General features: G+C 50.6%; 1 protein-coding gene across 6 annotated transcripts in view; it reads right to left on the minus strand.

Moving 5' to 3' along the window:
* SCNN1B (sodium channel epithelial 1 subunit beta) overlaps positions 1–25,811 on the minus strand; it is a 57,432-nt gene that overhangs the window by 29,786 nt on the left and 1,835 nt on the right. The gene's annotated exons all lie outside the window — the stretch shown is intronic.

Consider the following 25,811-nt stretch of genomic DNA (forward strand, 5'->3'; position numbering starts at 1 on the left):
GTGAAACGGACATTTATCTTATGACCTATCGATTCCACTTTTATTTATCCAAGAGAACTGAAAACATATGTTCACACAAAGACTTGTATATATATATTCACAACAGCCTTATTCATTAATAACTCCAAACTGGAAACAATCCAAATGTCCACCAACAAGCGAATAAATAAATAAACTGTGGTATATCCATACAATGGAATACTGTTCAGCAATAAAAAGGAACCAACTACTGATACATACAACAACACGGATAGATAAAAAAAAACTTACGCTGAATAAAAGAAGCTAGACACAAAAGGGTACGTGCTATATGATTCCATTTATATGAAGCCCTAGAAAAGACAGACTAATCTACAGTGACAGAAAGTAGATCAGAGATTCCCTGGACCTGGAGTGAATAGAGAATTAACTAGAAAGGTACACAGGGGAACTTTCTGGGGGTGATGAAAACTTCTATATCTTGAGTGGGATGATGATTAATTTGAGAGATATATATGATAAAAACTTATCAAATGCCACATTTAAAATGGAGATATTTTATTGTACATAAATTATATCTAAATAAAGTTTTAACAGAACACACAAATCTATTGCCGTTTCCAAATCATGAAAATTAAATTACTAAATTATTTCACAATTATTAAATTATTTCATATTTTTAAAAATCCAGATTTTCTCCATCTTTTGAAAAATCAGAAAGATCTGACAATTGTCCACGCATGGAGCATCCTGCTAGAACTGAAGGGCAGCTGCCCTCCTAAGATGGAGCGTGTGCTCCGCACGCAGTTCAGCCCAGTTTACCCCATTCTCTATTTTCTTAGCCCGCTTTACTCATTTTTTTATTCCTGCTTTGGCTTACGTGGACATCAGACTTTGTGAGCCTTGTAAATTATAGGTCAGACGCTTTCATTAAAATCCCTTGTACTTATTTTTGCAGCAAAACCTCAATTATCCAAAGTTATCAGGGAATAAGCGTTCTGGATAGCTGGATTTTTATAGTTAATTGAAGGTTAACCTGAAAATGGACTTGACTCTGGTTATTGAAAAATCTTTCATGTGTCCGTCTCTGCTAGGGCAACTCCAGATCATGACTGACTCTTTGTTCTCAAGCACCTCACCATGGCCTGGGCCACAGATGGGGCTCTCTGCACCGGGCTAGAGATGGTGAAGGAGGGCTTTTTAGGGGAGTGGTCAGAATTCTCCGGGGCCAGGACATACCCTGGACATCGTTTCTATTTACAAATGCAAATATTATCTGCTTTCCAGGCACCAGGATCTTGGTCTCTAAATACCACTCTTGACTAAAAGGAACCAAAGCTTCTTAGAAACATGGTTGATACCAGTTTTGGGGCAGGAAATGTACAAAACGAACCTGGGGTGTCTATTCATCCCAGAAAGCAAAGGCAGGTATGAGAGGTCAAAAGGACTCCTTGAAGGGGTTCTCACTGGCACAGAGGGGACAATTTGAGCATCTTTAAAAAAAGCAACACGCAATTAATTGAAACATATTCAATGCATAAAAAAATCCATAGGTTCATAATGATACTAAAAAAGGGAGCAGTGAGTAAAACAATAATGTTATTAATAAATAAAAGTCTCATTCATAAATGGGTCCCATTCAGTTGTTTCAGCTGTATTTGGGGCTCTAGCAGCTATTCTGTTCAGTAAACTCCTTAATTCAATGCAAGGGTCTGCAAATTTCAACTCAAAATCCAGCCCAAACCCTGTTTTTCTATACATTCGCGCTAAGAATGGTTTTTATATTTTTAGAGGGTTATATAAAAAAAAGAAGTCTATGTGACAGAGATGTAAGTGGCCCTTTACAGAAAAAGCTTGTCAACGTCTGATTTACCGTGTCCTATATGTTTGCATGAAACACAAAGAAATCTTTAAAACAGGTTTTCATATAAGTACGCATAATTTTTGTTTTATTTTTCCCCAAAATATCTGCTAATTTAATGTTTCCCAAACATCAATCATTTGCATACAAGCTTCACAACTTTTGCTAAATCCATGTTAGCACTTGTGTCATTATTTACTTGATAAATAACATTGCCTCAACTCACTTTTTTTGCTTAAAAAAAATTGTGTTGTCCTAAGCAATATTATGAATACAAAGCAACACTACGCCTGTGAAATAAGTTTGATGTGCTAAGCCATTCTGCCTAATACACATTAAAATAATTTCCCTATTTAAAAAAAGGATTATCTGTGTACCACTTAAAATCATCTTGCTTACCACCCTTTAGGAAATTCTCTGATAACCGTTTTCTCCCCAGCTGAAGCGTACAATCTCTTCTAAGCATCTTCTCATGCATCTGCACACCATCCTTTTAAGTATGTTGGAGTAGGCATAATTATGCCCATTTCACAGAGAAGGTAACTCGAGCACAGAGGGACTTACTCATGGTCACAGTGAGCCAGAGGCAGATCTGGAAATAAAAACCAGGTCGCCTGGCTTCCAGCCACCTCTCATCTATACGCTCCATGGGACACCGAGACTCTTGCCCCAGCTCTGGCGGGTGTCGGGTAAGTCCGCAGCGTGGCAATGGGGGGGCCGCAATGGTGGGGCCGCCCGCCTTCTGCGCGTGGGCACATGCGCCTCGTTCGCCCAAGGCTGCGGCGCACCGACATCCCGGGGTCCCGCCCTAAAGCCAAACTCAGCGCGATTAATGGAGGTCGTAAGAAAAGTCGCGCCCTCCATGGTCCTCCAGGAGGGGCGACCCGCAGTGGTCTTATCTGAGCTGATCAGAGACGGAGAACGTTGCCAACGCACAAGTGAAGAAAAGACAGGGCAGACCTGCGCGCACTTGTGTAAAATAAAGGAAGCAGAAGCGGCCTTGCGATATTTACCGTGTGTGCATAGCCGTGGCCCTCAAGAAAGAGGACTAGGTGGCTGGGGGACAGACAGGAAAGAGACTTTTAAAAATGAGCTACTCCTTTTGCATCTTTGGTATTTTGGACCATATCAATGTCTAATCTATTCATTTATTCAGTCAGCAAATATTAAACACCGACTGTGTGCTCAGCGTTGTTCTAGGTGCAGAGGGTCTATCAGTAAATAAACAGGAAAGAAAGAAATCCCTGCCTTTGTGTAGCCTACATGCCTGCAGGAGACAGAAAAAAGTATTAAAAAGAGCAATTTTAAAATTTATGCTGATTCGAGTTAAGTTACAAAGAATCTCTATGGCAGCCATTGGATTCACGAAGATCAAAAGGCTTTGTAATATCCAGTCATCGGCCAAGCTTTGGGGAAAAGCACACCTCTCCATGGCGGCGGGGTTTAAGTTGGTGCAGCCCCTAGGACAGTAATCTGGCGGTTTCTGTTACATTTACAATGGGACAGCCATGACCCATCGGTTCCACTTGCGGTGCGCGTGCACATGCGTGCTTAAATGCGCGGGTGCTTGTACGCCCCTGTGTGTGTGTACAGTAACCATGGGGATTGCAACACCGTCATACCCTCAAACGGGGAGCAACCTGACTGCCCAGAATGAAAAGTCTGCTGTGTGTGTATGGAGCGCAAACCGCTCCACCAGTAGCCGTGGGGGCAAAGCAGGGGAGGCCGGCTGCATGTCAGGCTTGCTGGGGGATTCGGCTGCAGATAACAGCTGGACTAGAGCAGTCCCGACAGGTGTGCCTTGAGTGCTTCAGGTCAGGCAAAGTGTTGACGCTCTTGGCCTTTGGGTGGCTGGGCTGGGCTGAGGCACTTGGAGCACCCGTTCCACTCCTCCCCCCGGCTCCCACCCCACCCCACCCGGCATCGGCCACAGGCTGCCTTGTCTTTTTACCATAGCACGTGATACAAAAACTAGATTATTGGTGGTGAGCGGGATGCGGTCTGAGCAGGAACTGACATATAATAATATACACCTGAAATTACACAACGTTATAAACCAATATGACCTCAATAAAATAATTTTTTTAAATAAATAAATAAATAATAAAACGATAAAAAGAAAACACAAATACGCTCATTCTCTGTCCGCCACGACATGAGAGGTTGGAAGGCAACATGAGAGGTTGAGAAGTGCTTTCAAGTTCATTCCAGCCCCGAAATGCTAAGAATGTACGGCAATGTCACGCTGAGGTCACCTCTGAGTTCTCTGTGGCCGGGTCGTGCCTGGGTCACTCTCCTCCCCCTCTCTGGTGTCAAGGCAGTGGCCACGCTCCCGCACTCCACGGAGATGTCTTTGGGGTCACTGCCCCGTGCTTTGGGGTGGTGTCTGGGGTGGTGTGGGGGAGTGTTGGTAGATCTCCCACGGTTTCACTCCACGGTGGGGTGATGGCTCTCATTCTCCGGGGGAGGGAGCATCCTCCAAGGACAACGAGGAGTTCATAGTCACTGCCTCCAGCAGGCCACCAAATGCCCAAGGTTAAGGACCCAGAAGTGACTTACATCCAACAGGGAGTGGGTGGCACAGTGTTTGGGAGTCAGATCCCAGTTAGGATCTGGCTGTGCTGTTTCTTCAAAGGAGGGGCTCAATCCACAACAACAATAGGTTGGCCTTTTGGAGCCTTAATTTTCTCATCTGTAAAATGGGGATAATAGTACCTGCGCCTTCTAGGTTATTGTCAGGAGTCAGTGAGATAATGCATGGGGAGCACTTTGTGCCTGCACGTAGTAAGTCTTGATAAATGGTAGCTGCTATTTTTATTATTATCATTATTATTTTGTGCAAGGAGCAGAAATACTCAAAATAACCCTGAATATTCACTCTGGGTTGTGGTTGTTGGGACTGTCATTTGTGGGGAAATGACCAGCGGGAGAAGTGGCACCCAGGCTCGACTTCTTGTGGGACTGAGTCCTTCCTTGACAGGAAACTCCCATGTTCCCCAAGGTCTCCAGTGGTCCCCGAGGTCCCCAAGGGCTGGCAACTGACTGTCCCAGACAACTCTTGTAAACAGCTGCCCCTAAACCCAGCCTGCCTGGCACCAGCAGCCACGTACGCATCCCATGGGTACTTGCCATTGACAAGACCACCTTCCACACTTGTCCCACGTGAAGGAAGACCCAGGTGGCTGGGGGTCCCGCCCCTGAAATGGAGCCATCACCACCCCAGCAGGAGCCCTGGCCCCGGCATGCCTCTCTGCGGGGTGATGGAAGCCTGAGCGATCAAAATATCCCTATGCTGCTGTCTTTGACTTTGTGAGTGTCCCTGTAGAGTCTTTTCCCTAACCCACACCTCGTGGTGGCATATTCATCCCACCCCTCCGCAGGGCCAGCGCCAGCCCACAAGGATGCAGGGGGTGGGGCAGAACCCAGACCTGGAGCGCAGACTCCCCTCCTGCTGTGCCAATCCTAAGCTATCCTGGGAAAGAGGCGGTGTGGGCTCCTGTTGGAGGCTGGCTGCATTGAGCTGGTGGGCAGGGGACCCCACCCTGTGCACTCTCTTCCCTGCACCTTCTTTAAGACCCTGGGACAGCCTGCGATGACTCGGGTGCCAGCACTGTCCCTTCATCCCCAAGCAAAATGAACCCACCTTTCCCGAGGAGGCTGACTACGACACGCGCTTTGTGATCTGAGGTGCTAGGAAATGAAGGCAGCCTGGTGGCCAATGTTGCAGACACTGAACACAGCCCAGGAGGGCTAAAAACAGAGCAAGTATCTTGAACAAAGCTAGCACGGGGGGTGGGCAAGGCGCGAGGGGCAGAGGCCCACCGCCATCTTCACCCCAACGCAGCTCACAGTGGCCCCGCTGTGCCAGTCTGGCTGGTCCTGGGATGTAAGATGAGTCACGATGTCAGATATGTGCTCAGAGCTACTGCTGGGCATGAAGAGCGTGCGCCACACCTTGCAGGGAGCAGGTGCCAGGTCCCTGGAAAACCTGGTCTGGTCTCCAGATGTGAAGCCGTAACCGAGGTCCCCCAGAGCTCCATGGAGGCCTGGGGCACAAGAGACCCCAATGCACAGGGCCCGGTACACCACACACCCTCACCCCTCAGGCACCACATGGAAAGCAGGCTCATGATCCAAAAGAGAGAGGCTGCTGGGAGAAAACGCTTTGTCAACACTTCAGGGTGGACTGATGCACCCGGTGGGGATGGGGCCTGTATGGCCCCAAGAACCGCCACTTACACCAGCTTTTCGCCCTGACCATGGGGGGACCAACAATGACTGTGTAGGTTGGGCCTGTTCAGGTTGGAGGCAGGCAGACCGGAGTGAAGTCCAGTTCATGCTCCGCGGCCCTGCAGTGCACCCCCACAGATGGGGGCCTTTTTCTAGTTTGCTCGAAGGCATCATATAGGCTGGCAGGGGTGGTCCTGCCAAACACCAGCTTCTGCCTGGAGCCACGGTCACCAACATCTGGCTGAGCTGGGCCATATTTTCAAAGGAAGAAAGTCTCCTAACCCTTGGCTGGAATGTGGGGGTGAACTTCCCCTGATATGGGAAAAAGTCAATAACAGAGTTTGCAGGAAAGGCTTACCATGACTCCCCGTAGAGGGGAGCAGCTCAGGACCTAGATGCTGCAGCCAAGCTTTGGGTTTGAACCCAGACGTGCTGTGCAAACTTGGGCAAACTACATGGTGTCTCTGTGCCCCCATTTCCAGGAACAATATTACAGTTCCCTCTGAGGGTGCTTAGAACAATGCGTGGTCCACAGTGCCATATGTGTGTTAGCTCTTACTGGCTTTTATTCTTTCAAGGGTCTACGCAAGAGAAAAAAAAATGATTGTTTTCTGAATCTGAAAAGAAAACTGCGGCATTTTAAATGTACAGAACAGTTAAATAAACGTCGGCAATGTGATCCCAGCCAGACAAATGCCACTGAGCTCTGAGGTACTGATATGCAAATGATATGGGAACTCATTGTCTTGATAGTGGAAGTTCCAAAGGTCACACGCAAAAAAATGATCCCAAGGATGAGGAACCTCAGTCTGCACTTGCCTCGAACTTGGGGACATCCTGAGGGCACAGACCTGGGGACCTCCTTCCTGGTGACGGTCCATCACCCACTTCCTAGGAGTCACTTCTCTCAGCTCCAGCCAAAAGGTCAGAGTCGAAAGCCTAGAACCTGTTTTTTTAAAGACTCACACACACGTAAATGGATCACCAACGAGAGTTAGGAGACCACTGGGACCCCTTCATATGCCGACAGGATAATCCAAAGTCTGAAGAAAACCTCAAATACACCAACCCACTTAAAAAACTCACTTCAGAAATAAATGCTCGAGTCACGGCATGGCTGGTGAAACCACAGCCCACAGTTCAGAGGCATTTACCACAATGTCCGCAGGACAGGACTTCCACGTTCCAAAGCGACGGGACCAGACCAGCTTCCAGGTTTCAGGAACCCGGAGGATGAGTCTGTGCTGACTGGTTCTTTCCAGTACCTTCTGGGTTCTTGATCCAGCTCACACTGGAGGGGTGGAGAAGCCCTTAGAAGCTGCCTCTCCAGACAGAGGCCTCTTGTAGCAAAGACAGGTCAAAGATTGGAGCTGAAAGTGGCTGCCGGCGTTCTCTTCCCTGGGGACGGCCTGCCTGATGCACAAGGACCGGCCTCCACGGCCGCCTTCAGAACTTGGGCCGGATCCGGGTACCAATTATACTCTCACTGACTTAATGTCAGTCTCTTGTTGACTCACTCTTGTTTTTACTTAAATACCTACTTTACCTTGGTCCTAAGCAAGAAAGTCCACAAATCACAGCTTTGATGTTACTAATTATATATGTTTTCTAATACACCTCAACATAAATAATTACTAATGAGATGAAAGACATTTGTCTGCGCACCATCTAAAAATCATCTCCACACGCCACACTGCACAAGAAGACGGATTCAGTGGAGGTCCTCCCTGGTCTCATAAACTCGCCAGATTAGATGTAAGACCTTGCCACTTGCTGCTCAAAGACACCCCACCGTACTGACCCTCCCGCCCTCGGCGCACGGCTGTGTTCTTACAAAACCCGTTCCGTAGGTTTCTCCACCCCTGGGTCTAGGATTGTATCAGCCTCCATCCCAGGAGTAGCCGGACACATATCCTGCCACCCCAGCCAGAAGACCCCCAACTCCAGGACATCAGATGTGGCCATAACTGCCATTCTTTTTGAACGGTCTTTTAAAGGAGAAATGAGCGTGCATCTGGCCTTTGGCCAATATGCTAACCCTTGGAGGACCTGTCTTGTCATCAGTCCAGAGTGCTCCTCATTTGCCATTTCCTTGTTCACCTGGTGGCCAAGTCCCACAGGTAGGTTTGAAAGGTGACCATACCTTGTGACAATAGAACCCTCACTGCCTGGCTTCTCTGCGTGGACACAGATGGCAAGAAAACCCAAACGTACAATAGGAGCAGAAGGATGCGACAAACCGTGATACAGGCACATGATAGAATACTGGGGAGCTGTGAAGAAGGAGCGTTCATTATTTTTGTTTTTAAAAAACTATGGATTTATAGGTATCTCTGTGCACAAAAAAAAAATTTGGATGGGATTGACCAGAATGTTTATAATGATTATCTTTGGGTAGAAGGATCTTGGGTTATTTTAAAAAATGTTTTTAGTTTATTGGTGTTTTGAGGCTTTCCTACAATGAACATATATTGCTTATATTATAAAAAATAATAAATGAGAAAATGGTTTTTTATAGCAACATGGAAAAAGCTTATGATAGAATGTTACATGTTAAAAGTGAGGTTGTAACTACATGGAAAAATCGATTGTCAAGGAAAAAGGGTTGTCAGGGCAGTGGGAGTTATAGAAGGACTTTTTAAAAGTGTGGGCTCCCTAGAATTTAGATGCAGCTCGAGCAAGGGGCAGCGGGGGCTGGACCAGCCGGGACAAAGTGGCTACTCTTTGGGAGAATGGGGACTTGGAAGAGAAGTTCCGATCGGATTGTACGCCTCAGCTTGTGTTCTAATGTTTCTAACTGTTTTTCCAAAATTTTCTGTTACTTTTATAGATTTTTTAAAAATTAAAAAAGAAAAACAAAACAAGAAGGAGGCATGTGCATCAACTAGGAAAACCAGCCTGGGGTCCCCAGGAGGCCGGCAGTTCTTTCCACAGTTTATGCAGGGGGCCCTTTCCTTCCTCCTGGGGACGAGGTGAGCCAAGGATGGGCTTCACAACTTGTGCTTCCTGAATGGCTCCTGTCCTCCCAACCCTTGTTGACAGAGTCTCAATGCTGTGTTTGCTTTCCTTATTGCCGAGGACGTGTCTAACACCAGGCTTCATCCTGTACAATCACAATTACGTGGGAAAACACCTCACCCACCAGGCCTGGCGCCAGGAGCTGTATCCTCGTGTCCTCATGGGCAGATGATTTGGGGGTGCCAACGGCGAGCACACAAGCCCACAGCCCTACCCCTACCCAGCCATGCAAGGGGTTCCTTGCCCAGAGTGGGTGGCGTGTGTTGACAGCAGACAAGGAAGAATGTGGTGAGTGTCATAGGCTCCCTACTTCCCTCCCCGGCGAGGCTGGAAGCAACCTGGTACAGAGAGAATGTGCCGAGCCCTGGAAGATGCCAGGGCTGTTCGGGGTAGAGAGGGAGGAGGGAGGCGGTATCCCACTGGGAATGATAAAATGCAGCGTCCCTGCCCAAGGTCGGAAAAATAAGGTCCACATGGTAATGTCTTGAGGCTCACATAGTAGGTCCAGCTCTATAGCCGCTTTCTCTGTTTGCCATCGGGAAACGTGAAGTCCTCGATTATTACTAGAGATGTGAGCTTTGCGTGGAGTCTCCGATGCATCGTATCACCCCCCTGAGCCTCTGCTGTCTCATCTGTGACTCGGGCCAGTACCTCCCTCCCTGGGCTTTTATTTTCAGTCATGATTAAAATGAGGTAACACATGTGAGGCACTCAGTGTGGTGTCGGCTCTGCTTCTCATTATTCGGGGAAAGAAGGATGAAAGCGCATAGGTGGCTGGTGGGTTTACACGCTTATCTGCAAAGCTGCTGTAGAAAGGGCAGGTGCTGGAAGGGGAGGTTCCCAGCTCCATAAACGAATGATTTGGTTTCAGGGCTGCACTTCCCGGAGGCTCAGCCGTCACTGTGTCACATTCTTGTCAGAAACTTTCAACAGCTCCAGGTGTCAGCAGAATGAAGGCCAAACCTTTAGCTGGCTTTCAAGATGCCTTACCACAGACCCCCCACCTACACATCTCCTCATATTCCCCTCACTTCCTTTCAAAATGGGGTAGTTAAGAACCTGGGTTTGAATCCCCGCTCTGTCACTTACTTGCTGTGTGACCTTGTGGAACTGACTTAACCTCTCTGTGCCCTGGTTCTTCCATCTGTAAAATGAGGGGAAAATAGTGCCTACTTCATTGGGCTGGTATGAAAATGAAATTGTGACGCTGAAGCACCTTGTAAAGCGTCTGGCACAGAGGGATAAATGTCGGTGAGCAACTTCTCTCGTGCTTCTTGTACCTGTGTCCAACCGGACCACTTGCTGGATACCATGGACACTCTGGAAATTCCCATCAGCATGTTTTTCCTTACGCTCTTTCTCTCCTAGAGAGCCTTCCCTTCAGGCCCAGCTCCCGTGTCACCTCTTCTGAGAAACTTCCCAGTCCCCACTGAATGGAAGTCACCGTCCCTCCACCGTAGCCCCGTAAGATTTTCTTCACACCAACCCCTCCTATTTTATTTGCCCCCATCTGCCTCATACCACGGCTGTTTATATTCCTCTCCAACCTACGCTACTGGGCGGGCAGCTCCCTGCACAGACTCCCTGATGGGTGACCTTGGAACTCTGGCACACAGTAGGTGCTCAATAAATACGTCTGGACTTCAGGGCTGGGGTCAGTGTAGACATTCAGCTGCTATGCCCCGGTATGCAATCTGGTATGGTTGCAAGGGGTGGTTACGGTTGGAAACCTCTGCAACTGGAAGGTGCCTTTCACCTAAACATTCCAAACATCCCCTCTGCTTGCGGGCGTGAGGGGCCGTGGAGCGGGGGGCACCCGGTCTCCCTCCATCCTCCTGCCCCTTTGAGCAGGGAGAAAGCAACCCCGCCGCCACCTTGAGCTCGCACTGCTGGCCTCCAGACCCGTGAGAAAGTGAGTTTCTGTTGCCTCGCCCCCCAGGCTGTGGTACTCCGTTTCAGCAGCCCTAGCAGACCAACACAGGCTGTAAAGACGGAAGGAGCGGAGACTTGACTGTGAGCGGGGGTGCAGGTGGAGGAGCCTGGAGGGTGTGCAAGAGGCGGCAGGGTGGCCTCCTCCCTCCCGCAGCAATGGTTTCGCCCTAGCGGGGTGAATCTATTCTTTTTTTCCCCCAACCGGGGGATGCCAAACCTTCTGCGGAAACACACTCCCACGCCTCGGAAGTCCCTCCTCCTTGTCAGGTTAAAGGCAACATGGGGCACCTTAAATCTGTTTGTTTGTTTGTTTACTTAGGCAGAGACAAAGAGTGAATGTCCAAAACTTTTGGCAAGAAGACTTGCAGTTTTTCCCACGAAGAGGCCGGCCATGGCTTCCTGTGGCACTCAGAACAAAACCCAAAGTCCTTACAAAGCCAGCGAGGCCTGGGCCCCGCCCCTGTCCAGACTCACCCCCCTGCCCCTCCTTCCCTCCCTCACTTCTGCTCCTCCAGTACTCCAAGATCGTTCCACCTCTGGTCCTTTGCACTTGCTGTTCCCGCTGCGTGGGACAGTGCCCCCTGGAGCACGGGGCGCCGGCAGCCTCCCCAGCTCTCCCCGCCGTGCATCGGCATCGCTCAGCGAGCTCCGAAAAAACACACGCCAGGGCCTCCTGCACAGCGACGCTGACTCGGCAGATGGAGGCGGGGCCTGGCGTCTGTGTATTAATTTAATCTTCCGCACGGAATCTGATGCACAGGCAGGGCTGAGGCCATCACCCTAGATCTTCATAGAGCTGGCTTCTTTGAAGCCTCAGTTCAAATGTCACCTCCCAGCGGTGACCCGCATCCCCCAGAGCGCTCTAGTCCACGGCCCTATTCCCCGCACCCCCTCCCCCCCCCCAGAACCGCATATCATCAGAGAGGATCTAAGCATTCACAGGTTTCCTCTCTCCCTCCACTGGAGTTTTACACTTCCTGCGAGAGAGCCCCGGGCTCCCTCCTTCCCAGCTTTGCCCCTGCAGCAGACTTTCTCTGTCCCTTACAATAGCCACTATCCACATGTGGCAACTATTGGGCGCTGGAAACACCACTAGTCAAACTGAGATGTGCTCTTGGTGCAAAACACAATCCAGATTTCCAAGAAATCGTACAGAAAAGAGAGACGTAAAATATTAATCTTTTGCAAGACCAAAAGAGTTCTGGAGACGAGTTGCACAACACTGTGAATGTACTTAACGCCGCTGAACTGTGGGCTTAGAAATGCTTGAGACGGTAAAAGTTTATGTTATGTTGTTTTTTACCACAATTAAAAATTTTAAAAGACGCGTTGAACATAAAAAATCTCATTAATAATTTTTCATATTGATTACAGCGAGCCCCTGCTCTCAAGGGTCCAGGAAGAGAACTAAGTAATTCATAATGTCTGATCTCCTCCAGCTCACCCATCCAGATCCGCCTGCCAGCCCTCTCAAGTTCAAGGACTCCGCGGAACCGGTCCTGGCCCAAGTGGTCATTCTTGTTCAAGGCAGTTGTGGCGGGTGGCGCTGGGCCCAGCCCGATCTGCGAGGGGCCCTGCCCATGGCCCTGAAGCTCGTGCGGCCACAGCTATGCGTAGGGGTGGCCACTCCCCTCTGCCCTGTGGCTGCAGGCCTGGGCCCACCCAAGACCCCTTATCTGGGGCTCCGATCCACTTGAGCAGGGCTCCCTGTGATATCTAACGTGAGGCCTTGGAGGGCCTTTGTCGTAAGAGGCACAGATCCGAACCCCTTGGAATGGGGAAGAGGTTTGCAATGCACGGAATCACAGTTCCGCCGTCTCCAGGCTCCCATTATGTCTTTAAATTGTGCGTTTGAACTTGAGGAAACCGCTCGGGTCTGGTCAAAGAGACAGTTGACAGAAGAAGCCAATGAAGACCTGATCCCCTTGGTGACAGCTGGGTGTCCACGAGTCTGACCACAGAAGGAACAAAAATCCCGCTATCTGGGGACCTCAGAGCACCCTGCTGTAGGGGAGAGCCCACGGGCCGAGCGCCCAGGGCAGGGCCTGGAGCAGTCATCCTCGAGGGGAGATGGTGGCCCCGCAGAAGTGTGAGACCAAGGCCCACAAACTTGCTACTCAAAACACCGACTCCAGCAGCAGAGCAGTGCCACCCGGCAGCTCCTTGGAGACACCACATTTGGGCCGAGAAGAATCTGCTCTCACCGAGTGCCAGGGGACTCATGTGCATGTCAGAATTTGAGATGTGCTGGCCTGGACTTCGTTACCATTAAGTCAGAGGTCTCAAACTCAAATGTTTTCAGGCTCCAAGCAGGTGATGTTAAAAAAAAATGAAGCCGTGTCAGACCCAGCTGATTATTCCCATTTAAAAATGTGAGCTCAGCATGACCAGATCTTCCAATTTTTCAAGAGAATCTGGAAATCCAGATGCCAAAGTGAAATTTCCCGATTCAAAAATTACTGTGTGGGTCACACAAAGTAAGGCCTGTGGGGCACCAGCCTGCAACCCTGCCCACAGGCCTTGGGGCAGGCAAGGTGCCGTAAGCTCTGGGCAAGCTTTCTGAGCTTAGGGCAGCCTCCTAGGTGTGGCAAGAGGACACAGTAGGGACTCAAGAGGGGCCGGGACAGAGGTTCTGAAACTCGGCTGCAGAATGGAACCACCTGCAGATCTTTAAAAAAGTCTGATGGGGCCGGCCCGGTGGCGCAGCGGTTAAGTTCGCACATTCCAGTTTCGGCGGCTCAGGGTTCGCCAGTTTGAATCCCAGGTGCAGACATGGCACCACTCATCAAGCCATGCTGTGGTAGGCGTCCCACATAGAAAGTAGAGGAAGATGGGCATGGATGTTAGCTCAGGGCCAGTCTTCCTCAGCAAAAAGGAGGAAAATTGGCAGCAGATGTTAGCTCAGGGCTAATCTTCCTCAAAAAAAAAAATGTGTTTAAAAAAGTCTGATTTACTCCATCTGGGTGTGACCCGAGCATCCAGCTTTTGACAAGTCCCCCGGGGCACACCAACCGCAGCGGAGTGTGGGAGCCACAGCTGCAGCGGGCAGCGAGCTCTCTCAGGAAGGGCCCAGCAGTCACGGTTTGGCCTCTCCGGTCACAGGGTCTGGGTCACAGCCACTCAGTGCTGCCGTGGCAGTATGAAAGCAGCCACAGATAATGTGAGATGATCGAACGTGGCTGTGTTTCAATAACACTTGATTTATAAACACTGAATTTTGAATTTCATTTAATTTGCACGTGTCACGGAATATTATTTTTCTATTGATTTTTTTCAACCATGGAAAAACCATTCTTAGCTCGTAGGCTGCCCCAAACAGGTGATGGGCCGAACTTGGCCTTCGGGCCGTGGCTTCTGCCCCCTGGGCTAGAGAAGTGGATTGTGGGCGTGCTGGCCTGGGTGGCAGGCCCTCGCCTTCCCAGTATTTGCCCGCACAACCTCCCCTGCATGACCTCTGAAACCTCAGTGGCACCTGATGATGAAAATGTTATGTTGACAAGGGCTGATCAAATTAGGCTTGATCTGGCTCTGGGCCAAAGACTTCAGATTGCACCCCAAATCCTCCATTGCCCTGGCAGGGGTTCAGGGAGCTGCCTTCCTACAGGTGACTCTGAGCCCCACCTCCCTGGCTGGCGATTTCACTGACCTTTAACCTGTAGTGACCATTTAACTACGCAGCGGACACTGCTCAGAGTTCTACCTGCACCATCTCATTTCCTTTTCATGGCAGCTCCGACAGAGAGAGAGAACCAGTGTATACCCATGTGTTCTGTTATGTACCCATTTTTTAGATGAGGAAACTGAGGCACAGAGAGGTCAGGTGATTTGCCCAAAGTCACACAGTGAGAGTACATCAGAATTGAACCCATGGCTGTCTGACTCCAGAACCTGCCCTCATAACCACTTCGCTATATTGCCTCTCAGTAACCTATGTTAAGGGCGACCCATAATCCATCACCATCACCAGTCACCCCAGTGCCCAAACACAACCTTCTCAAGGACGAGCCTTGGGCAGCAAACCTGGGCTCTCTGCACCTTGATTGGCATCCGGATACCACTCAACCTTCTCTGCCTTGAGCTGCAGCCAGACCTGGAACACCGACGACAGATTCTGCACCCTCTCCAGGAAGAAGGAAGCTGGCAGAGCTGCCCCGCACGGTTGTGCAGGTCGTGCACTGCACAGCTTTGGGGGCATCATTCACAAGGCAGTCTGTGTGAACAACACCCCTGGAGTTGTGGAGCACTCGCCCCTACAGCGGTCCTCAGCAGCCCTGGAGGCTGGAGCTGAGATGCTCACAGTTGCCCAGTGTAGGATTGACTTGGGTGCCCACCGTTACTGCTGTTCAGAAACAAGTCATCAAAAAGGGAGAGGGGTCCAGAGGAAATGCTGCCATGCATGGTCGGGGTCTGGGCTGGCAGCTGTGGGGAAGCCTTTGGGTCAGGAGCAGGAAGTGGCTGACTCTTCCTGGGATCTCCTCCATCCAGCTTGGACCAGGTACCTGAGCCCCCCGCCGATCTCTCTCAGTCTGGACGGATGGCAGCTGCAGCTCTGAGCTCTCAGTCCTGCTCCAGTGAGAGCTGCCCTTCTCATCCCTCCCACCCCGGCTCACTGGGAAGAGAGAAGGGCCCTGGAGTGGTCTCTCCAGTCCTGCCCTCCAGCTGCCCTGTGTGAGCCCTCCAGTGCCCGTTCTCACGCTGGGCAGCACCTGCCCCTCGCCATTCAGAGCTGCCGGGAACTCCCAACCAAACTCCCCAAGCTCTCCACTTCACCGCTGCTCCCCTTGCCAGAATGTTCTCCTTTGTTTGTTTTGCTTCTATGATTTGCGCCAGGCCCTGTGCCAGCGCTTTACATGCAGCAGCTCTCGTGACCCTCACCACAGCCCTGTGACGCAGGAACTGTGATCATCTCCCTTTTTATTTTTTGAGGAAGACTGGCCCTGAGTTGACATCCGTGCCCATCTTCCTCTACTTTATATGTGGGACTCCTGCCACAGCATGGCTTGTTAAGCGGTGCGTAGGTCCGCACCCGGGATCTGAACCAGTGAACCCCAGGCCACTGAAGCAGAGTGCAGGAACTTAACCACTACGCCAAAGGGCCGGCCCCTCCGATCATCCCCATATTACAGACAAGGACTCTGAGGTTCAGAGAAGTTACATTACTTGCTCAAAGTCACACAGCTAGAAAGTGTCATAGCTAGGATTCAGATTTGCGTCTTCTAGACTTTAGAGGCCAAGCTCTTAACGATCTTTCTAGGGGACAGATGTGTCATGTCCTCTGGGTCTGTTTCTCCATCTGTAGGTTGGGCCTTGAGTCTGGGAAGCCATGTGAGTGAGCATGATGCTGCTGTTGGTGATGCTGGGGATGACAGTGATGATGATGATGATGGGAGTGGTGATGATGGTGATGATGATGTGATGATGACGGGGTAGGGATGGTGATGATGATGATGGGGATGATGATGAGGAGGATGGTGATGGTAAGGGTGGGGATGATGGTGATGCTCATGGGGTGATGATGATGGGGATGATGAGGATGGGGATGATGGTGATGATGCTGATGACGTGATGATGATGGGGGTAGTGACGGTGGTGATGATGATGGGGTGAAGGTGACAGTGGGTATGGGGAAGATGGCGATGATGATGTGATGATGATGGTGGTAGCAATGGTGATGGCGACAATGATGATGATGATGTACCTACTTGATAGGGTTACTGTGCAGACTAAATGAGGTAACTCAGGCCAAGCATTGCTCACTGTGCCTCTTCTATAGTAAGCACTCTAGAAGTGTTGGGTCAGCTGTGCGCCCTGTGCCGTAGACCTCCGGAGTATGTCCGCTGCATTGGAGTTTATTAAATAAACACCTTCCTCTGCAAACACTAGGTGAAAGGCATGAATCAGAGACAAGAAAGGGAAAAAAGGGTGACACTTTTCTCCCTTAGCGCCTCCTGTTTCCTGCTAAGTCTCTGTTTCCTGCCAACTTCTGCAATCCAGCTTGGTGTTTCTGGGCCTCGGGTCCAGGCTGTGGAGCCAAGACCTTGGGAGGCAAGCCCAGCCTCGGTGGGCTTCCTGGGCCCCTGGACGGCCATCTCACGGCCTCCAGGTAGATTTGGAGGCTGAGAACCTGGTACCCAGGAAGGTGAGGGGCTGCTGCCCTGAGAAGCACGGCCGCACGCAAGCCGGCTCTGGCCCGGCCCTCTCTGCTGGGGGAGTTGAGGATCCTCACCCACACAGGGAGCCAGGGCGGTTCCCGGGCGGTGAACAGCTGAAACCTTATACCTGGCCACAGGGGAACCAAGGGCTTCAAGAGCCATGTCACAGAGCAAAAATTTCCACTCTTCCACACTCACCTCTCAGATGACACTGGAAGACAAGGAGAGGCCGGGTGGGGAGAGCAAAGTGGGCCCTGCGGTCAGACGGCTTGGGTTTAATCCCAGCCCCACCATTTGCTAGCTCTGTGTGACCTTGGGTGAGTTCTTAACCGTTCTGACCCTGTTTTCTTATCTGCAAAATGCATACAATTACACCACCTGTTTCACCGGACTGTTGGAAGGATACATCGAGATCACGCCACTGCGTGAGAGCACAGTTTCTCCAGGTGTCAGAGTGGGGAGGACACCCGTACCTGCCCTTTGTGACGACTGCTGAAAGAACTCCGCGCAACAACGCACATGCCTGGCGCAGCGTGTACGTGTAGAAAATGCTGCCTGCTTTTCTTATCTTCCCTGTAGAAGAGAAAGCCACGCGTCCCCAGCAGCGTTAATTGGACGAATCATATCATGTGTTGAAGGAGAAACTGAAGTCAGTTCATCCCTGTGTGTAAGGGACACTGAACAGCATGGTCCCCACAGGGAGTGGCGCCCTCCTCGAGTGGAGGAGATGCTTTTTGGGGGGCTGTCTGATGGCAGGGTGGGGTCTTTAGCCAACTAGACCATAAGATCCAGCAAGAACGCGGCCCACCCATCTCAGGCCAGCCACTCAGGAGTGGGAGTGAGGATGGAGAGGGGGTCCTCAGGGGGGAGCTAAGGGGTCTCCCGGGGGCTGAGAGACGTGGCTTGCTCCCCACTGTATCTACAGTGTCTAGCCCACTGCTGGGACCGCTCCATCCATCCATCATTGATTCAACAAATATCCGTGGGGCGTCTACTGGGAGCTGGGGCTGCAGCCCTGAAGCAGTAACCAGACAAAACCTTGCCCTCTAGAAGTTTAAGTCCCTGTGACCTGGTGTGGCAGCATTCAGAAGTCACTCCCAGATATTCCCAAATGCTGGGAAATGGCTCTCTCCTCGCCCCCCCCCCCCCCACCCCAGACCTGCTCCTTCCTCCAGGTTCTCCCTTCTATGGGAGGGGAGCTGCCCAATGGGCCGGGCATCCCAGGGTCAGGCTGCCACCCACTGTCCTCTGGCGGCAGAGGGGTCAGGGAGGGGTGCGGCCCAGACTGGCTTCTGTTCCAACAGCCAGCAAGTGGCAACCAACCAGTCTACCCTCCACTTGAGCATCACCCCTCCCTCGACACACACTCCCAGGCCTTGATTCTGATCTTTCAACTTTCCCTCAATTCTGCAATTGAAGGTGTCTCTGGCTTTTCAGCCCAGGCCCTTCCTCCCACTGCCCCACCCTCATTGATACTCGAAGCCAGGCAAGAACAGTGAGCACGTCTGGAGTTAATCAGAGCCGTGGAACGGCGGCCCGTGACTGCGGTCAGTCACCTGCCAGCCGCTGAGCTAAGGGACCGTGTGCTTAGCCCACTGACGCCTCACGTGGGCCCCACGGGAGGTACTGCTGTCCCGTCCACAGGCCAGGGTTGGGGCTCAGACATGAAGTATCTTGCCCCAGGTCACGGGGAGCTCAGCCCCAACTGCAGCACGGCTGACTCCCGAGCCCTTCACTGTTGCACAAACTGCCCGTCCGGGGAAGAGAACGAAGGAGGCTGGGGCTTTTCACACCTAAACCTTAGCGGGAAGGCTTTGAGGACAGGACTTTCCCCTCGAAGCAGCCTGTGGTAAAGCAGGACTCCCCCGGCCTGGGAAATGGCCCTGCCTTCCGTGCGGGAGCACCCCTCACGTGCCAGGAGCACTCTGAACATTTTACATTTCCACCCTAGACTCTAAAACAATCCTTCGAAGGCCACCTTCAGGTCCACAGCCTCAGACCCCAAAGGTTCTTCACGGTCTGTCACGCTAACTAACCTCACCAACTAACCTCACCGAATAACCTCACAAATGCCTCTATCCAACTCACTCTCACTGTGGTGCAAACCACTAAGAAAGGACAAAGGTGATCCCTCCTGGTGTGTGTGTGTGGGGGGGGGGGTGCCTTTCAACCAAGAAAACCGACAAACTCCACACGCAGACAGGTGACAGCCCCACAGTGGTATTTCGGCAATCAGCGTGCAGGTGGGGAGGAGCTTGTTAGGGGAGGTTGCAAGCTGGCCCCCACTTAACATCCTTGACGGGGCCAAATGAGACGCAGCTCCTGAAGGCGGGGCACCAGACTTCCCGGATCTTAGCCCTCCTTCTAGCCCTCGGCTTGGGAATGAGCTCCCTGGCACATAGGAGGGAGCAAGGCTGCCTGGATTATCCTGGAGGTCTGCAAGGAAAGGGCTGTGTTTGCCATAGGGCCACCAGTGGTCCCCAACTCCCCAGCTTCCAATCCTCAAGGCTCAACCCGTCATGGAGGCCCTGGGAGGAGGAGAAATCTGGGGCTGAATTTGGGTTCTTTTGTCACTCTGTGGCCTCTTAGGCAAATCCCCGAACCACTCAGACCCTCAGTCTCTTATCACCCCACACCTCATCAGCTGGGCACCCTTTAGCTCACTTCAGCCTCCTGAAGCTACTCCCAGCAAATTCATCCCTGGGACTCCTCCGCGTCCAGCTCAGCCCAGGACTGTATCTTGGCTAAGACACCGTCTCCTCAACGTGAAAAACAAAATCCTCTTTTAAAAACAAAGATACGAAGACTTTCAGGCTAATTTCAAGTTAATTTATTTACTTCAGAAATATTTATTCAGGGCTTACTGCGTGCCAGGCACTGTTCTAAGCACTTGACAGTTAATCCTCATGACATCCCAGATGAAGTGAGAATTATTATCATCTCCAGTTTATGGATGAGAAACGGACGAGAAAACGGAAGCACGGGGAGGTTAAGTAACTTGCCTGAGATCACACAGCTGATAAGTGGCGGAGCCAGGACTGGGATCTCTGCTGGTTAGCAGGCCTCAGGTTAAGAATTGCTGAATACTGTGTAATTTACATTACAGGGACACATAATATTTTAATTTTGAGAGTGTTATGAAAATACAGACGATGCTTTTACAAGCTCCCTGGACACTCGCGTGCCCATCCCCTCCCAAATCTGCTGGTATTAACGTCTGGTCCAGTGGCTGATTCTAGCCTCCCTGTTCTCCTAACCCTGACCTCCTGTGAGAGTTCCAGAGACGCAGCGCGAGCACCTTGCCCGGACAAAGCCGGCTGATCCTGGCAGGACGCCTGTGAGCCAGCGCTCATTGACAGCCCCACTTTCCAGGTGGGAAAACCAAGGCTTAGAGAAGCACACACACTTGATCAAGTGTGCACAGCCAAGACGTGGTGGAACCACGGACTAGAACCCAAGCAACCTGATAGCAAATTGCCGACCTTTTTTTTTGAGTCATCTCTAAATTTTTTTTATTGTGGCGAAATATACAAAATTTACCATTTTAACCATTTTTAAGTGTACATTTCAGTGGCATTGAGTGCATTGTATTGTTGTGCAACCACCATCACTATCCATCTCCAGACCTTTTACATCATCACAAACAGGATGAAATGCTGTACCCACTAAACACCAGCTCCCCGCTCCCGCTCCCCCAGACCCTGGGACCTCTCTTCTGCTCCTGCTTCTACGAATTTGCCTATTCTAGGAACCTCAAGTAAGTGGAATCATACAGTGTTTGTTCTTGTGGGATCAAAGGCCCTACTTTTAAAAACATTAATTCAGGGGCTGGCCCGGTGGCGCAGCAGTTAAGTGCGCACATTCTGCTTCAGCAGCCCGGGGTTTGCTGGTTTGGATCCCGGGTGCGGACATGGCACCGCTTGGCAAGCCATGCTGTGGCAGGGGTCCCACATATAAAGTAGAGGAAGATGGGCACGGATGTTAGCTCAGGGCCAGTCTTCCTCAGCAAAAGGAGGAGGATCGGCAGCAGATGTTAGCTCAGGGCTAATCTTCCTTAAAAAAAAAAAGAATTCATTTCTTATTTGAAAATATACTACATAATTTGGGTAGTGGTCAAAGGGGAGTTCGCCTTATCTCTAACGCTACGCTTGTTTTAAATAAGGAGGAAGAAGATGCATGTGGCTAGATTTATAAGTACAATGTAACACGTTTGAGGGAAAAAACTTCCAAAGAGAACCAAATTGTACGCAAGGAAAAGGAAGTTTCCATCTCACCCAAGACCCTCAGTTTCTCGCCCCAGCGTCACCACTATCACCAGCTCCGAGTCCTCCAGATTGGAATGTGCACATACACATAGGTACATATATATGCAAATTGAGTCTCTTTTTAAAGCACTCCTACAGATGGTAGAAGACTATATAAAAATACCTTCCTTGCATTTTTCTTTCAACAAAACATCCAGAAGATGGTTCCACATCCATTCACAAAGAGTTACTGCCTTCTTTTGAATGGCCGCAGCATATGTTCTCGTGCCTGTTTCGACATGTATAGTATTTAGTTCCTTTCTGATGAATGCTATTTGGTTTCCGATCTTTTGCTGCCACACACAGTGCTGACTATCTTTGTTCTAACATGTTGGGTGCAATGCAAGGATGTCCACTGGGTAAATTCCTAGAGCTGAAGTTACAGAGGCAAGGGGTATTGGCATCTTAAACATCGACAGTTTGCCTAAGTCCCCCCGAGGTTGGACCGATCTCTGCTCTCGCCAGCACAGTCTGAGAGTCCTGGTTTCTCCACCAACACTGAGTGTTACCGAGCCATCTGGGCGTGTGGAAAACAAAATCAGTGTGGTTCTGTTGTGCGTTTCTGTTTTTGGGGTATGGTTGAGCATCTTTGAGCCTGTTCGAATTCAATTTTTATTTCTTTTATGTAAACAGCCGAATCATATTTTTTGCTCTTTTTTCTTTTCTTTTTTGGATGGTTGGTGGTTGGTCTTTAATTTGGAAGAGCTCTCCGTGAAATTAACTCATTGTTATAAAAGTGGCAAATATTTTTACTAGTTTGACATGCCTGGGCTTATAGGTGTTTGGTCACGCAGAAATTATTAATTCTTATGTAGGCAGATCTAGCAATGTCGAGCTTTCTGGCAAGGCCCATGCTTCTACCCATTAGGCCATACTGCCTCCCACTCTTGATCAGTGCTTTGAAAAGGACGTGCAGAGGGGGCTGCGTCTCCATCAGAGGTCCTCTCCAGGATGTGACTGTCACCTACCTGGACTTACCTCCTTGTCACTTGACCTGGGAGCTTCTTAATGGTCCTCACTGCAGAGTCGTGGGACCATTTCCTACCGCTAGGAACTTGTGCCAGGACACATGGTCTCACGGGGCCCAGGGAGAAGAGGCTGCCCACAAAGCCCGCAGGCACAGAGAGGCCTCCAATAACAGGCTTTTTATGGGGAGGAAAATGAGTTCTCAGCTGCCTGGGCACCCTTCACTAAGAAACAGCTCCTCTGAAAGTCAAATCTTGCCCCAGGCCCTCAAGGTGAGCCGGCTGGAGGCTGCAAGAGGAGGAAGGCGAGCAAGTTCTAAAGGATAATAACCCTGCAGACTCCACTAAGCCCCTTGGCCATTTTCCTATCTGTAAAGAAATGGTTCTTTCCAGCCTCCTGCGCTGAGGGGGCGTGACTTGTTCCAGGACCCGCCCTCCAGCCTTGGTCTTTACTGACAGCGGAATTCCCACCATCTCTCCACTTCTCCGGTGCAAGGCGGATGCAGGTGGACAGAGGGGACCACATTTGAAGGTTTTCTCTAGGCTAGGTTGGGCCGAGAGGCCTGCAGGGACGCGGGCTTTGTTCCCATCAGAATAACGGCAGCACTGCTGTGTGCCAGCGACTGTGCTAAGAGCCGCACATCCATTCTCCCATGGGGTCCTCACAACAAACCTCTGCAGTGGGTTTTACTGCTACCACCCCCACTTCACAATGAGAAAATGGAGACTCAGAGAGGGTGCACGGGCTTTCACATCAGCCGACCCCGGCTCTGCCCCACCCACTGTGCAAGCTCTTGGCGAGAGGCTTCCCTCTCTGAGCCTCTGTCTAACTCATCAGTAAGATGAGGATCACGAGACCTGACTCCCAGGGGCATTATGAGGACTATAGGGTGGCGAGTATAGAGGAACCTGCACACAGCAGGTGCTCAAGAAATGCTCATCCCCTTTCCTGCTGCAAGCCCCATCATGATCTCAAGGTCCTTTTCTGTCTCCCCAGACTCATCTTCCTGCTTCTCCCTATACTTTGAGATACCTTACCTCAAAGTCATATTGTCACTTGTCACTTCCTAAACATGCTTCACTTGGTCATGCCTCCAGGCCTTTGTAAAGGCTGTTTCCTCTGTGTGGAAATGCCTTTCTCACTCCATGGCTCCAGAGAAACTCCTACTCATCCTTCAAAACCCACCTTAGAAGTCCCCTCTTTGTATGTTTCCTTGAAATGTGGTCCTCTTCCTGTCCTTGGGCAGAAAAATATCTAGGGTTGTGGCATCTTATTTGAAGAAGACACTCAAAGTGTTACTTTCCTCCCTTCCTTCCTTCCTTTCTCCTGCACTTGTATTTCCATAGCATTCTATATGGAGTGCAATTGGGAGTATAAATTGTACTGTTCCAGGGACCAGGCAAGCTAAGGCCACCATTATCAGCGTCAGCATCAGCAGCATCAGCACTCAGACAGTATTTACCCGGCACCAGGCACCGTTCTAAGACTTTTAGGTGTGTTGACTCATTTAATGCCTCAAATAATCCTTTGAGGCAAGTGCTACTTATTATCCCCATTTTACATGTTAGGAAGGAAAGTCACAAAGATGCTAAATAATTTGCCTGAGACCACACAACTCAGATGCAGAGCTGGGATGTCACAGCTGGCTGTGACTCTACATGATTAACTTTTACATTATCCTGCTCTTTATGAATGGCGGGGGCCCAGGCGGGGACTGTGGCACCCTCCAGGGCACACACAGGGCACTGTGGCACATGTAAGGGGGCAGCCAAATGCTGGACTTGGAATTGTCAGCCTTTCTGATCCTCTTTTCTCAAGGGGATCCAGAAATATGGAGTTCTATGTGACATCTCCCGCTTTTTAAAATGTTGAGAGTAAGCTAAAATTTCATAAGGAGCATGGGCCTCCTGGAAGCCGCCCTTGGGCCCCGTTTGTGACTTCTGCCCCCTTCGTTTCTGCGTCTTAGCTCAAGGCCAAGCACACGGTAGGCCCTTTGTAGGTGCTGGGACATTTCTGGACTCTGGATCTCTCGTTGAGAGCTGGGTTTGGCTCTCTGCAAGCAGAAATCGCACCTTGCGTCCCACTCAGCACTCAGGATTCTCTAGCCTGCGCTTGGTGTGTCGACGAGGTCCCGAATGGTGGTTCTGAGGTCACCCCCACCCTGGGGCCGTCCCGGGGGCTCCCTGGTTCAGGCTGAGACTTCCTGCTCACTGAGTGCTGACGAGACTCTCAGAGTTTTGTTTCGTCATCCCTCTGATCCACTCAACAGTTTTGGGAGGTTGCCACTGTCATCATCTCTGTGTCACAGATGTGAAAACCGTGGCTCAGACAGGGAAGGGAACTGCCCAAAGGAGGAAGTGGGGGAGCTGGGACTGGAATGCAAGCGGCTCTGATTCCAGCTTTTCCCCAACTGGCTGTTATCAGGCATTCCACCAAACTTGTGATGTTCCTGCCACACATTCCAGGGCAAGCACACTCTCACACCACAGCCGGGACCTGGGGAGTCGGAGGTACACAAATAGGACGCTGGACACTCCAATCTGCCAGCCGCGGTTCCTAACTCCTTCCGTTTCCTATGGGAGGGTGGGGGGTGGCACCGGGGCATCTAGAAAGGACCCCTGGATGCAGTCCCTTATGGGAATTCTGCCCATTTGGGCCTGGACAGGCAGAGCTTGTGGCCTGGCTCAGCCCCAGGCCTTTGGGCTCAGCGGACATGGCAGCTAAAGCAGGTATAGTGTTTGTCATCGCCTACAGACAGACAGGATAGAGATGTGTGTATGTGCACCCGTGCATGTGTGTATACCTTATGTATGCATGTATACATGCATGTGTGCATACATGTGCGTGTGCAATGGAGAAAAGGGGACTTCTCCCCCCAAATTCAGATCCTGTGAAGTTAGTTTAGGACAAAGAACAAAGAGATAAAAACCAGTCCTGAAACTGTTACCACTTAAGTGCCTATCAGCAGGCATGCTCCTGGTGGAAAACCACGCAGCAGTTGAAATAAACAAGCAAGACTTACACGCAGCATCGCGCATAACTCTCAAGGACGTGATAACTCGAGGCGGGGTGAGGGAAGCTGCGTGGCAGAATGATGTGGATGTATTATACCATTTCTAGTAAACATCCACCCACAACATTGCTATGCAGTTTACATACTTTCTACAGGTATGCATATATATGACTGCATGGGTGTAGGAAAGGCCTAGAAGGAAATTATGAAGGCAGTTACCTTCTCGGGGCAGGGAGGGCAGGTTACAGACAAAGGAGAACCGATCCACGCGTCCCTGAGGAATGACATAGTTCGGTGGGTAGGTCGGTCGGGCCGCTGTGGATGTCGAAGGCCCGGGGTAGCTCAGGGCCGGCGCA

Source organism: Equus przewalskii, chromosome 12, assembly GCF_037783145.1.
Source record: "Equus przewalskii isolate Varuska chromosome 12, EquPr2, whole genome shotgun sequence".
Lineage (NCBI taxonomy): Eukaryota > Metazoa > Chordata > Mammalia > Perissodactyla > Equidae > Equus > Equus przewalskii.